A 14774-nucleotide genomic window follows, 5' to 3' on the forward strand; every position below is an offset into this window, starting at 1 on the left:
TCTCAGAATGAATTCAAAGCATAATATATACTGCAAAGTAAGGGACCAAGCCCATACCTCTCAACAAGATACACAGCAGTCCTATTTTAATTATTATTATCATTCTTTTGCAATAAAGAACACTGTGGTTCTCAATCATGTGAAAACGTGGGCATGTTTTAAATTATTTTTAAGTGGAAATGGGACTATAACATCAAACTGTGTATGAAATGTCAACATAAATTACCATATTAAAATGAATGAAAATCAAACAGTGTACACATGCTTCCTTCACCACTGAACTCTTATCAGCCTTTACCGTATGCATTCTTTGCCTTTCTTAAGATATTTCCTTTCTCTTCCATTCTTCATCCACCCGTTAGCTAAATACTTGTCTAATTTACAAACGGTTTGAAAATTAGAGAGTTTACTCTTTCTTAATCGTTCCTGTAAAATTTTAACTGTGCCATCCGATGACTGTGCGGAAGTAAATGCCGATGCCCTGATGCAAAATGCAAAAAGAAGCTGGCTGCAGCGAGAAGTACATTGGTTTGGTTTGATTTCCTGTGCACACCGCGGCACATCTGAAACCTCAACATGTCAGAATAAGTCTTTCTTGTTAATGCTTTCTCCATCCTGTTTTTGGAATCACCGATTCCTCTCGCCTCGCGGCAAGAGCGCTGAAGCTAGATGAACGCAATCTATCCTTCGATACACTCGCACGCGTAGTCACACATCAGAGTGTACGCTTATGGGACGATAGGCACTACTTCTACTGACGTAGATTACTTGTGGAATATCTTAATGTTGTAGAAAATGTTATTGTTTTCCACTGTAACCCTGCCACCGACATAATGTTATAGATTTTGCATAAGGTCTGCCAGCTGTTTGCAGATCTAGATAGATACCCATATGCATCCATTTTGACTGTATGTTTAAGTATCCTTCCAACTTGGACCATCCAAAAAAGCAAAAATGTAGCTGGCTAGCACACTGTCTAGGTAGGAATATGAAAAATCATCAGAATCCATGCACCGTAATTACTGTATTTCTTGAATGTGAATATTTATTCGAAATATTAAAATAAACAACAAAAATGCATGTTCAGAGAATCAGATTTCTTTGTATTTCATGGTATAATGCTTTTTAGCAGTGTAAAATCAAAACTGACAAGGTTTCCAATGTCTGGGACCTCTCTGTATTGAACACAAGCCCTATATTTCACAATCACACAATTCTCCTCTGATTCTCTGTGCACCCAAGACTTCGGTTCCAGAAATCTGGCAGCCCTATGCCACTGCTTGCATCTAGGTATTTGGAATGACTGATGGGCCAGTCCTGTAAAGAGTCTGCACTCTGTTTTCCTGGCACCGCTCCACTGCTCTCACTGAATCCTCATTCTAGAGGAATCAGTTAAATCCAGTGAAGCAGGTCTGCTCGCATCTGTTGCTTATTGGCTGCACATTATCACACTTTGTTCATTAAAGATGAGCATTTTGCTCGTATTGTAACTATTAACGTGTGTAGGATATATGTGATTTAAATGCAATTCATGTATCCTAATTAATAACGTTAATAAATTATTCTTATGTTGTATTGCTACGTTTATACCCTTTTCATTCATCAACCGGCGTCTGAACTCGTCCCTATTAGGCCTAATTTCAGATTTAAGTTTGTGTCCAGTAAAAACTGTATTTGAAAAAACTGAAATTAACGACGGCAATTTATATGAGCCAACTTTCACACTGCAAGTTCATTTCAGTGTTGATTTTCTCGGGTTTTCTCGCGTTTATTACGACTCATTTATTATGACTCAGCGACAGGATGTGTCTGAGGAGGGGAAAAAAACAGAAACCGAGCGTTCAAACTGGAGTAGTAGGGAGTAGTGATGTATGGTCCAGGAAAGTGTGTTCATCGCTGACTACGGTTTCATTTTAAGAGAGATATGGGATTTCTTTGTCAGGAGTCTGACAAACCACATCTTTACGTCTTAAGAGGCCTACCTGGGTCAAGAAGGACAGTCTTCGCTAAGTAGGTTTTTTTTTATTACATTTTGGTACGGGTTTCTGATTTCAAGGGCTTTATGTAAGTGCCCATAGTGCGTTTTCTTCGAGGCGATAGCCTACTTCGTCGTATGATCGTGATAGCTTACGTCGCCTAATACCTGGCATTTTTGTTTATTTGATATTTAATGTTTATTTAGTATTAAAACTACCCATATATACATGGCACTTGCCACATAAATAAACCTCTCCCATAAAAGTTGTTTCAAAGATGTACCCACCAATCTAGGTGTAAGCTACCTTCCATTTGAGTACTCTAGCATAATTACATTCTGATTTTACAGGAAAATCTTCAACTGTTACGGTGGCTCTGGAGTAATACTCACCAGTTTCGACTACTTCAGACAGGAGGACGGAGTGGTTAAATTCGAACGAAGGTTGTTGAATGTCGCTCATTCAGAAAATAGAAAAAAAGGTAGCCTACGTCACATTATAATTCAGTGTATTCAATAACTATTCCATAATGAATTGATCCTAATTGTTAACAAATACCTGTGGGCCTTTTCAGCAAAACAAGCTATGGCAAACGGAGAAAACCCTGTCATCATCAACAATACCAACATCCGTCGCAGCGAAATGAAACCTTACGTTGAAATGGTAAAGACAAACTCCGAACCGTTGAGACAAATTCAACTAATCCATGAATGTACGCCCCTGGCAATGAGACGTCTGATGGTTCCGTTTTGAGTAGCCTACAACTAGCCTGAAAGACTGATCAATGTGGTTCTTGTTTTGTTTTTAATGTTATCAGTAATCTCACTTTAGACAGGCATTTTGGTAAATTATGCTTTTAACAAGAATGATTACCCATATTTCTTGTCTGCAGGGTAAAGAGCACGGTTACGCCATTGAAATTAAATGCACACGCGATACTTGGAGAGTGCCGGTTAAGGAATTACACAAGTACGTGTTATGTTCTTGTCAAAATTTAAGATTTATCTTTGCATCATGACAGGAGAAAGTCAGAGTGAGCTTAAGCTTATCATTCAAGGTGTCAAACGTTAGGGCAGATACTCCATTTAAATATTTTCCTTTTCTGTCCAAATACTGTGTGGATATGATTGCTTTTGCATATATACCAGCTATCCCTAAAAACAAATGTGCCACTAATGATTCCACAGATCTTCGAGCCTAGGGGGCTGATCAGTGCAATTGTTGAACGCAGTCAACTCAGATTTTAACTGTCAAGCCATACAACTGCCATACATGCATCTATGTTTATGCAGATTTAGAATGCGGATACTATATCTGCAAGCAAATACAATTAATCATATTCAAAATGATGCAGAAAAGGCGCCGAATGAAAGTGAACTTGGAGAAGTTAAAATTATTTCTTGCTTTTAAAACAGTTACGGGATCAACTAATGACATATAGCTTGTTTGAATTTGTTGGGTGGTTCCCCTTAGTCTGGATTCATGATTTGTTCTCAAGGAATCGATTTGAATATACCTTGTTGCACAAATCTTTGCCCTGTTTTTTTCGTGCACGCGTTTAATTTTCAAGATTTGATCAATTATCCAATGGATTATGCAATGAATGGATTATCTTCCTGATCAATAATATATTATTCATAATAAGAGAATAATTATTCATCTTAATAGAATAATTGTTTTGGGCCATTATGCAAAAATACTCACTGATGATAACTGAATAGTGCGTGATGTAATTACAGTACAATAACAATGTGTTTAAGCTATTAAATACATTTTTCAAGGTAATCAGCAAATCTCTGAAACATTTGTGACTTGGAACACTGAGTTTCCTTCCCTAAATTATGTTTGCCTTTCATTAAAATTAAGTTTCAGCCTAATGCTTTGTTTCTCCTGCCTTTCAGACGTGTTAAAGACAAGGTGCCACTGAGGGTGATAAAAAATATGAAGAGGAATTTTGAGTATGCTCGCAATGCAGATGATGTCCTGACTGATAACACAGACTGGACAAGAAAGTAAATTGCTACCTTCAATTTTAACTTTATTGGCACTGTATGCTTAGATTTATGATGTGATTTTTTTGTGTGTCGACCTGCCTGTTTTTTTTTTTCACTTTATTGTTCCCAGTATTTAGCATGAAAATGCAGAAGCCTGAGCCTTGTCAAAATTACTAATTACCATCTCCTTCATTTTGCGTTAATGTATTATTTTATTAATGGATTCCATTATTGGAGCAGGTTTTTCAGTACCGTGAAAGAATAAAACCTTTTTTCCAAATAAGTCTCTCACATTTTTATATTATGTATAGGCCTAGGGATAGTTTTTCCATCCCTGAAGACCTAAATAGTCACTATGGGCCCTATTCTTACTTGAAGACAATTACTTTTTGACATTGCCTGAAATTTTCACGTTTTTTTTTTTTCTGAAGATGTTCACCTCCTTATCTCAGATATGAGGGATCTGTTGTTATGTGCATGGAATAAAATTCATGTAGTGCATCTGATGACCTGCTTGACTACTTCAGATTTCACAGACACTTCATCCTTAGAGCAAAGTCTAGGAAGTGTATGTGCCATTGATTACAAATATTCTAAAAATTTTAAATGAAAATCCAAAAATAGCTGCAAGCACCAATGACTGGGGACTGAACACAAATGGTTCCTTCCAGTATTGACTGGTGAAATAAGTATGATGTGTAAAATGGGTCTTAAGTACTAGGAATATGGAGAACAATGGTGATTATTTAGTGATTATTTATCATAGCTACTAAGCAGTATAATGAGTAGTATAATCAGTCTAGTATAATTACTATGAACAGTATAATGGTAATTGTGTTTATGTATCTTTTAGGGTGATCACATAATTAGGTTATGTGACACAGTTCAGGTTACCAATGTGATGCTACTATATTGAACTAATCACGCACACATCCACACTGTGATCGTGTGTATGTGGTGCAGGCCTACCAACTGAGAGGCCCATGCAGTTCAATCACGTCATGTTTAACCACTTAAGGGTGCTGAGATAGTTATATAAAAAACACAACTGTGATCTTAGATATACGGGTTCTTTACCTCATACTTTGGGCTCAGGTCCACTCTCTGTGTGTGACCTCTGGTTTTTACCTCATATTTTACGCTTTGGTCCACTCTTTCAGTGTGATCTGTGGCCTGTCCTGGGTTGATATAGGTGCGTACCACTTGGTTGTACTGCAGAAGTTACTCCCCCACGTCTGCCTCCCCTGTCATTGTTTGTGGCTGAGAGGAGTCAGGTCAGCATGTGCTCACTCCCAGGATCCCAGGATACCTCTCAGGGAATGTTTTTAGGTGCCAGTGCTCAGGCCAGTGCAAGGTCGAGCAAACCCAAACACCCTACAAGGCTTACGTAAACAGTTCTAACTACTTAGGTTGCTGTTGGGTTGCCCTCGAGAGGAGATGGGGTAGGAACAGGACCACGAGAGGGCTGAGGAGTGTGTAAGGTGTGAGACTGTGAGCACAAGACTTTGTGAGTGTAACATCTGAAACTCTGCTGAGCCGACCATCGCCTGAGAAGCCTTGCTGTATCAAAGACCATCAATAAACATTCTTTTCTCTCTCCTTCAACTGAGGTCCAGACTAAAGTTCTTTGTGTTAACAGTTTTATTAGTTACCTTGCAAGTATATTAATACTGAAGCAATTTCACCAAAATCCAACAAATTGCACATACAGTTACTAGTTTTCATGTAATTTTTTCAAAATGCAAAAGAGAAATTCTGACATCCCTCAGTGCCAATGGATCATCACCCACCAAATTTAGTATCAAATTTTAATCAAATAGGAATCTGGACAGCTTTCAGTTTTAGTGTAATGTTCCTCTCAGCCAAATGAGATACAAGTCTGTTCTTCTTCTTGTCTTTGAAACCTCTGTTTTTCAAAACCGACACGCCCTTGTTATGAATGTATGAAACCTGTTGAGTCTAAGGCACAGAAACAACTGTTTTCTTCCGTTAAGCCATCACAGTGTCCCTTCTACTGTTCCACTAATAAAAGTGCTACATTTCAAATTTGGGGGCTCCCACAGCTGACAGTCATTTATAACTGGCACCATGTCTTAAGGTCAGTTCACAATATAAAGAAACATACAAGAAGTTTAAAACAACATGCTTGGGGGATGTCGGGGAAGTGAGAATTTAATAAAAATTAAATGGTCTGAACCCAGCAGTCTTAAAAATTAATTCCCTTGTTTATCGTCCGGCACTCTGAATACTGAACACAAATGACGCTAATTACTAAAACTCGTCACTTAACCAACATGTAAAATAATCGTAAAAAATGTATTTAATTTAATAATTATTGTTAAAGATATTAATTATCAATTAAATCACTTGAAACGGAATAAGCAGTCTGGTGGATCAACCTTTGCCAGAAATGTACAATCACAACTGGAATAAATTAAAAAGGTTTATTGAGCAGTTACACTAAGGCAAAGACAAAATTCTGAGTCTGGGCTACAGACCTGGTCCACTACCTTAACAGACACTAAATTACATAAAGACATTAACAAAACAAGAACATGGATGGATCATGGAATGGATGGATGAATGCGTGAAGAGAAAATTACCCAAGCCAATTGTTTATCTCTCCTGAGGAAGAACGCAGGGACCACTCACAATAGCAGCAAAACTCCAAAAGGAAAAATCCAAAAAAGTTGCAGGAGAAACTGAGCAGATTGAACGAAGCACAAGCAAAACTGAGCCAAGCTGTGCAGACAAAAACTGAGCCACGGACTGAGCATAGGCAAAAAACTGAGTGTACTGGATGACTAAATGTCGGGGCCTGTACTAGGCCTGACTTAAGAAGAAGCTTTATCCACCTCCCTGACCCACGCATAATTAATTTTATGGTGGGGGTGTGCCTGGAAGTTCTTCAGGACTTAATTTTGTGCTTTAGATCCAAACATCTGTAAGTACCAGATATATTTTCGAGATTATCATTTCTACATTCAGCTCTTCATGAGCATCGCAATGATACCAAACATTGATAGACATGGGTTGAGAGGAGAGAGCTGGCTGAGAGGAACTGGTAAAATTATGGTTTTGCTACAATATTGAGAGATACACGTTAGCACACAACATTGGGTTTTCCAACATTTTTCCCACTACATGAGGGTACAATTAACTGTGGGGTATAAAAGTGTAGGTTATCTGAACATGTAGATGCACACAAAGAAACACAGACACACACACACACACACACAAACACACACACGATGATTGTGCTCAGGAAGGGGAGAAGGAGGGGAGAAGGCAACCCCCTGCAGATGTGGTCTGTCTGGATGTTACTGTTTTTAAGAAGTAACTTTAAGATTGGCTGAAAAGGCAGAGTTCTTTAATATTATATTGGAAGTATTTGGCACCTAAACCTCTTTCAGATTAAACCAAACATGACTGTGGCCACCGTTTAGCCAAGGATTCTACATCTGAGGGGCAGATTAATGCTTACCAATAAACAAAGTGGGCATAGCATGTCCTACTTCTGCTTTTTCTCAAAAACAAATGTAAATCCAAACAGGAAATCATTAGTTTGAGGTTTTAAGTGTCTGACTGGGTTTTGGGTAACTTCTTGCAATCTTAAAGTGATGACTGCTTATTTCAAGTAGGTACGTGACCTGTGGTCACTGATTTAGGGGTATTTATGGTGGTAGGCCATTTGCCCTCTTGCCTGCTGTATGTGTGTATTTGTTGACTTATCTGCCTTTGGTCTGGTCCTGAGTAGGGACAGATGTGGCACAAGAGGAGTATATTCAGTATGTAATTCTTTAATTTCTAGTTACTTGAGTAGCAAGCAACCCACTTTTTGTAATCACGTAAAGGTCAGAAAGTATAAAATATGTTTCTTCAATGAGCCTTGCATTGTAGTAACAGGTGAAGTGCTGTAAATGGGGGCAAATACCAAAGATTAATCTTGATTGATTTGCACGGATCAAGCATCTTCTCACTAAATAATAACACTCTTCTGTCAGTCTGTCTTCACCAACCCCCTACTTCCTTCCCTGGTAAATACCATGAAATAAAGCCCTGCCCTATTAGGGGAACTAATGCAACACATCCGGTATGTCTCTGATTTATATAGAAATGAAACTTACCAAAACCAAAACTAGGAGTGGAATAAATTCAAACCAGGAAATGAAATATACAATAAATTGACTAAGACATACGTTTTGAGCAGTTACTTCATCAAAAGGCATTTTAAAATATGAAAGTGATATTTTGTGTATGATTATCATACCCTAACAATCTCATAAGGTTTACATTTACATTTACATTTACATTTCACCCCAAGTTTCATTACATTTACATTTACATTTCACCCCAAGTTTCACCCCTAATTAAAAATACCATTTAGAGTTGCATGAGCATGGCATTCATACCCAGGTAACAAGGAAGAAGCCTCTTCTGAGGCCTCTTCAAACCACAAAAAACAGGCACCTTACTTTGCATTACAATTGTAAGAATGTCTTGCGTTCAGATGAAATGAAAACTATGATTTTAGGTCACCGGTGTTATGTTTACTGTAAAATAGGAGAAGCTGATGTTGAGAATAAGTCATGTGCATTGCAGAAAGTATTGGCGAGGTATATTATGTTTTTGGGTTACTTTGCATGTACAGGTCTTCAGAGCCTGTGTTAGTATATAAGGCATCATAAAGTCACTTTGGCCAAAAACCTCCCTCTGTCAAAAAGCTAGGACTGAGCTGAAAATGAACAGTTGAAAATGAACAGTCCAGCATGGCAATGATAGAAAGCATTCATCCAGATTTACAAAATTGTTTTTTTCAACAAGCCATCCCAATTCTAGACCTAAGCGCATTCAAACATTTGTGGCTCAAACCTCAAAATAGTTCACAAAAATGGAAGATCTGTGATACCCAGAGCAATTATCTGCGGAGGAAATTGCAGAAATTCCCCCTCAAAAGTACCCAAAAGTCATAAAACACCAACGGATGTATCTTGTCAGTGTAATGCATAGCAGAGGAGGAATTACAAAATACTAACTGTAGGGATGTGACAAATGTGACTGCCATTTGCCACTGGTGTGAAGAGACATGAGATCAAAAATAAACTGCTAGAGTAGATTGGAAGTAAAGTTTTCAGGCCTTCAGAATGACATTTATTTGTTCAGACAATATAGGAAATGTAAACTTTGTTTTTTTGCAGTTGCCATACATCAAGGTAGCAGTTGAACTTGGATGCTTGACTGTTGTTGACTTCTAGCCTTTTTTATTATTTGGTATGGGGAAAAGAGCCCTACCTCTTCGCATAAAAGGGCAATCACCTTGTCCACCTTGTCAGTGGATATCAGATATATCTCCAATGACCTTTTATTTACTTTACATGGCCCATCCATTTGAAGAAAGATGTAAACTTTTTGCATCTGCCACCACTGGCCACCAGGAAACCTGTGGCACTAACAGACAGTTATGGGGTTAACAGCACCCCTGTAAATACCTCTACCATGGTAATACTACTGCTGAAGTGAATTTGGATCACATGTATCTATATATCCCATATTTATATCTGTATTCTGTATTGATTCTATGGCATTTGCCAAGTTTCATTCATTTTTGTACCTTTACTGACAGCAACATGACATACAGATTATCTCTGGGGCATTGAATGGTTAAATCTTCGTCCTTTTCTTCCCTCTGTGGCCTTAGATAGGGGACCAATGATGTATTCCACCTTATGAATGGAATCACCTAGATTAGGCAATCACTGACAAGTGCTTTGGATGCGTTGCTGTCGCTTGAGCTGGTGACGCTGTTTGAGAAGGGAAGTGTAAAAAAAGTCAGGCTGCGTGTTACTGTTATCACAGTTGTGCTGTTGGAGTGAAGACGTCGTTACTGTTACGGGACCATCTGAAAAGCTTACGTTTTGACAAAAGATGTCAAGGAGAAATCGACCTCATCTTTATCTCTTAAGAGGTTTACCGGGATCAAGAAAGACAAAATTAGCACGGTAAGATTTATTATATTTCTGTTATGCTAATACTTCTGACAGTATGAATGTTAACACTGTGAGCGGGAAGTTGCTTTTTCAGGCGTATTTATGGTGGCTGTCTCCCGCAGCAAAAGAAACATTTTTCGTTTACCATTTGTGGGAATTCCTCTGTATGCCGGTATAGGGCGAGATCAACACCTTGATATGTTTGCGTTTTCGTAGTGTTATTTCTGCATAATGTGTACAAGCTGCTATCAGTACGCCTACAGTTAAACTATGTAAGTTTTTTAGTACTTCAGCAAAACATTACGTGAGATGCGCGATTTGTCACACTCTATTTCATTAAGTATCACATCACTAATTGTCCCAAAAAAGATTAGCGCTTGGGTTAACGCCATCCTGTAAAACTGGCTAGGCGGCACGTGGGCGTTCCGATTGATCACTATTATGGCTGATGCGATGTGTATCGAAGGTTGTGAATGATGACACACAGTAAGAGCACTGCACTTGTAAGTTTCATGTTTCTCCAAAAGCCATACTTCGGCTGTGCTTATTGTCAGTTTTTGCAGCAAGTGTACTATTATGTAAGCATTAGATATGTACTTACAAAAAACAGAAGGGTCACATCTATTCACTACGGAAACCGAGAACGGCCGTACTTGCAATTACTAGGGGCCAAGCACCGAAGGTGCTGAGGCACCTATTGTTTTGTATGTTTTCTTCTTCTTCTTCTTCTTCTTATTATTATTATTATTATACATCTGCCATGGGAGTCTATGACAGCCCATAGATCCGTTCGTACGCTTTTTATGAAATTTGGCACACTCATAGAGGACAGTCCCAGCTGTCCATTCACCAGTTTTGGGGTCAGCAAATCAAGCCCTTTAGCGCCACCATCAGGTCAAAGTTCAGCTAACATTTTTGGCCATAGCTCCTGACCCTGTTGGAATTTTTCAAAATTCTTTTTCCCCTAGATTCCTTAGGTCAAGCCGAGTCCAACGCACCCATTGCCACATTGGATTTTCCGCCATTTTAATTTTTTTTTTACGAAAACAGTTACAGTTACAAAAAAAAAATAGTTAACTCTTACAAATTCTGTCCAATCTTTACCAATTCTTTAAAGTTATCCAAATATTTTAGATATTCCAAAGCGTTCGCCAGTAACATGCCAATGAGTTTGACAGCGAAGACACCAAACAGGCAGTGAGGTCATATCTCTGCAATGCTTTTGTGTCTTCACACCAAACTTGGTATATGGACTTCCTACACGGTCTTGAGAGTGTCCAAGAAGGTTTGTGTCATTTCACCTCTAGGTGGCGCTATAATTAAAACATTTGAATTTCTGCTCATAACTTTTGATGTCTTTAGCTTAGAATTATGATTCTTTTTTTTTGATTCCGTGGGTCATGTCAAGTTGAACAGATGTAAAGTTTTCATTTCCACCATATTTGGTTGTCCGCCATTTTGAATTTGAATGAAAACAGTCTTTTCGCTACTCCTCCCTCAAATTTTCTCCAATCTTTACGAAAATTGAGTCAGATCGTATTGAGACCATGCCATACAAAAGTTATCCACGATGTTTTCTTCATGGAAAGCATTCACTAGTAATGCGCTAACAAAGTCAACAGCGAAGACGCCAAACAGGTAGTGAGACCATGTCTATGCAATGCTTTTGTATGCAATGCTTTAGTAGACCAAACATCCGAGAGAAGCATCTAAAATTTATGAATTCGACCCTTTGAATTTCGGCCCTTTGCTATCAATGTGGTAAAAAAGACTCTTGTTTTGTGGTGTTCTCTGAATACATTTTGGCAAGATCATGTCATTGTCCAGTGGATTATTTGAAGTAATCATACAAATCTTTTGCTAACTACTGGGGGGGGTGTCATTCCTATGTTTCCTCCAGTCCAGAATGAGTCAAGTCGCAGATGCATAACACAAATGTTATTGTTAATTGTCATCAATTAAATCATATTGTGCACTCAGTTTGGTTGTGGATATAGTTTGTTGTCCAATTGACAGGTATAATATAAAATGGTTTTATTTGCAGGAAAATCATGAAGAAATACAATCATTCAGGAGTAATACTGAGCACTGATGATTACTTCATTGAGAATGGTGTCATGGATTTTAACTATCGAGAGCTCAATGTAGCGCATAAGAGGAATCGAGAGAGAGGTATGTTCCAAATGAATGATTAATATTGGCATCCATCAAGATTTTGCTTTATTTCAGCAAATTGATGTATTTTACAGCGTTGGAGGCCATGGAAGAGGGAAAACACCCAATTATCATTGACAACACCAACATGCGCCGCTGTGAAATGAAACCCTACGTTCAAATGGTAAGGACTACTGTTGGAATATTGAATTATCTACTAAGCATATAAAACTGAATATTCCTCTTTTACCTTAACAATTCACACTTTCTTATATTTGTCTTGATGTATAATTTGAAAGATTGGAACCTGCTAAAAATGTTGCATTTGCCTGTAAATGCATTTTTTAAATTTTATTAGATAGCCTTTCCATTGAGGTTAAACAGTCGACCACCACTGCAGTAAAGACTTGAGCTACAGCTGTTTTGCTCTGTTCCATACTTTAAAAAATTATTTTTGAGCAGTGTATGACTAGAAAAGTAATTTTCTGCCTTTGAATACAAAACATATATAAAATTACAACAGCTGTTTTTCTTTCTTTCTTGCAGGGTCTTGATAATCGCTATTTCATTATACTTAGAACAGCAGGTGACACTTGGAGGTGCACTATTGAAGAACTACATGAGTAAGTATTGACACTAACTACAAGCAATGTGTACAGGCAATATGTACAGCTCATTTTAACAGTAAGACTAATTGTAAATAGATGAAAATCACTTCTAAAGTAGCAAATAAAATATATTAACCAAGACAGACCTATTAGACTGTAATAATATATTTTCTAGCATGTAAATAACTGAAGTTTTCAGAAGTATCAAGAGCATTCTTTTCCCAGACCTTCACTGCAACAAGCGTGTATCCTGAAATTTGTTTTGATTCTCTTCTGAAATGAAATTATAAGAATAATTCAATAACAGTAACAAAAATGTATGTTTCCATCAGGCTTTTTTTAAGCTGTTTAGAAATTCATCATGATTTCATTGACAGTGTTCAGTTCCTTCAATTCTACATGGATAGGTTGAATTTTGCTAAATTTTGCTAAATTGATCCAGAATTACTGAGGCATGTTATCGTTATGATGTGATTTCCCAATGCAGCATATTTTATTGGATAAGTCAGTAGGACAGAGATGCTGAAATGTAGTAGAATGTGTTTAAGGATTCATATTGCCACTTTAGGTATGGTGTTTGGATGTTTTTATGACTCACTAGAAGGAGCAAAGGTACAGTGCCATTGTGGGTAATGAAGAGGATGAAGAGGAACTACGAGCCCGCTCGCAACATTTTTGATATCCTGAGGGACAGAAGAAATTGGAATCACTGGTGAACTGGAGAATTGCTGTTGCCAAAGTACCTAATCAGTGCCTTTTGTTCAAAAATATCTTTTAGAGCATTGGGTTACAATGTACTTGTATAGACCTTTTTTTTGCTTTTGTATTGCATTTTATTATTTTAAAAATATGATCTTGGTATTTTTGCATGCTAATTTTATTATTGCTTGCCAGTAGCATTTTTAGGAGGTTCTGAGGTGTAGATGTTAGGGAAATATTTTGATACAAAAACAAAGTTCTGAAAAAAATGTAGATCTGGATTTTACTTGACAGTTATCTGCAGTCATGTCTGTTTGCTCATCTTTTTGTTGAAGGTTATACGGGGTACAAATACATTTGGAAGCAACAGTATGTATTGAACATGATTGTGTGGCATTTTTTCCTGAACATTTAAAATGAAAAACTTCCACTCAGTTATAACTGTTATAACCTCCTTTTAGAGTTCCACAATTCCACTATTGACTATAGGGACATTCCAGCTGGGTGTCACTAAGTCATTTCTTAATTAATCAGTATTTTAAGGGTGACCATAGAGCAAAGTATTAAACACTCAAATGGACTTAATAGCATTTTGATTTGGTATTTTTTAGATGCTGTTGTGTAAAACTCTCCCACAAAACCATGACATTTTACTTTTAATAATTTGGTAAACTGTCTTATTCAGAGTGATGTACAAGAAGTGCATTCAATGGGGTTAGGCAATTAACTGCACAGACTGAATCATTAGTGCCATCCTTGAAATGTAGTAGTGCCATGTGGGGAATGTTGCCACAGTGGCAGTAAGTGCTGTCATAGGGCATTCATCATCAACCTATTACTGCCATTTTCTAGCCATCAGGTGTATATCACCAGAGTGTGTTTACTTCCACATTTATGTTGCTGTAAAAGTTTGGAGTTCCACCAGATCATTGATTGTATATGCTAAAAGTGTGATCTGTTTTACACCTAGGCCTAATAGCTTTAATATCATTGTTAAGACAGGAAGGGGTCAGAGTTGGGAGAGCCTAAACAGGCGGAAAATTGACAGTAATCCATTCACATCAAGTGTTCGGACAGTTACGGGGAGCTCATTCCACCATATACATCTTATACAAATTGAGTGTTTTCAGCTTAATACTGTACAGTGCGTGGTAGGATCAGCAACAGCATGTTATAAGCGTGGGGGGTAGAGCGCAGACTGCAAGATTCATCGATTCCCACAGGGGTCGTCGTTGCTTAATATATTATGGAATCCTGGCTTCTCAAAGCACACAGAGATGCTCCTGTAGATGGTGCTATGATATCGCGACTGAGCTCGCGTCGGCACGATTGGTGCAGCCAGGGACAAATTGGCGC

General features: G+C 37.9%; 1 long non-coding RNA gene across 1 annotated transcript; it reads left to right on the plus strand.

The window, feature by feature from the left end:
• The first annotated feature begins 1870 nt into the window (after positions 1 to 1870).
• On the plus strand, positions 1871 to 4111 carry LOC118773966. The gene is made up of 5 exons (XR_005004795.1): positions 1871 to 2010; positions 2327 to 2457; positions 2551 to 2639; positions 2869 to 2945; positions 3878 to 4111. It is a non-coding gene; the product is annotated as an uncharacterized LOC118773966 (long non-coding RNA).
• The last annotated feature ends 10663 nt before the right edge of the window (positions 4112 to 14774 follow it).

Source organism: Megalops cyprinoides, chromosome 3 (assembly GCF_013368585.1).
Source record: "Megalops cyprinoides isolate fMegCyp1 chromosome 3, fMegCyp1.pri, whole genome shotgun sequence".
In the NCBI taxonomy this organism is placed as follows: domain Eukaryota; kingdom Metazoa; phylum Chordata; class Actinopteri; order Elopiformes; family Megalopidae; genus Megalops; species Megalops cyprinoides.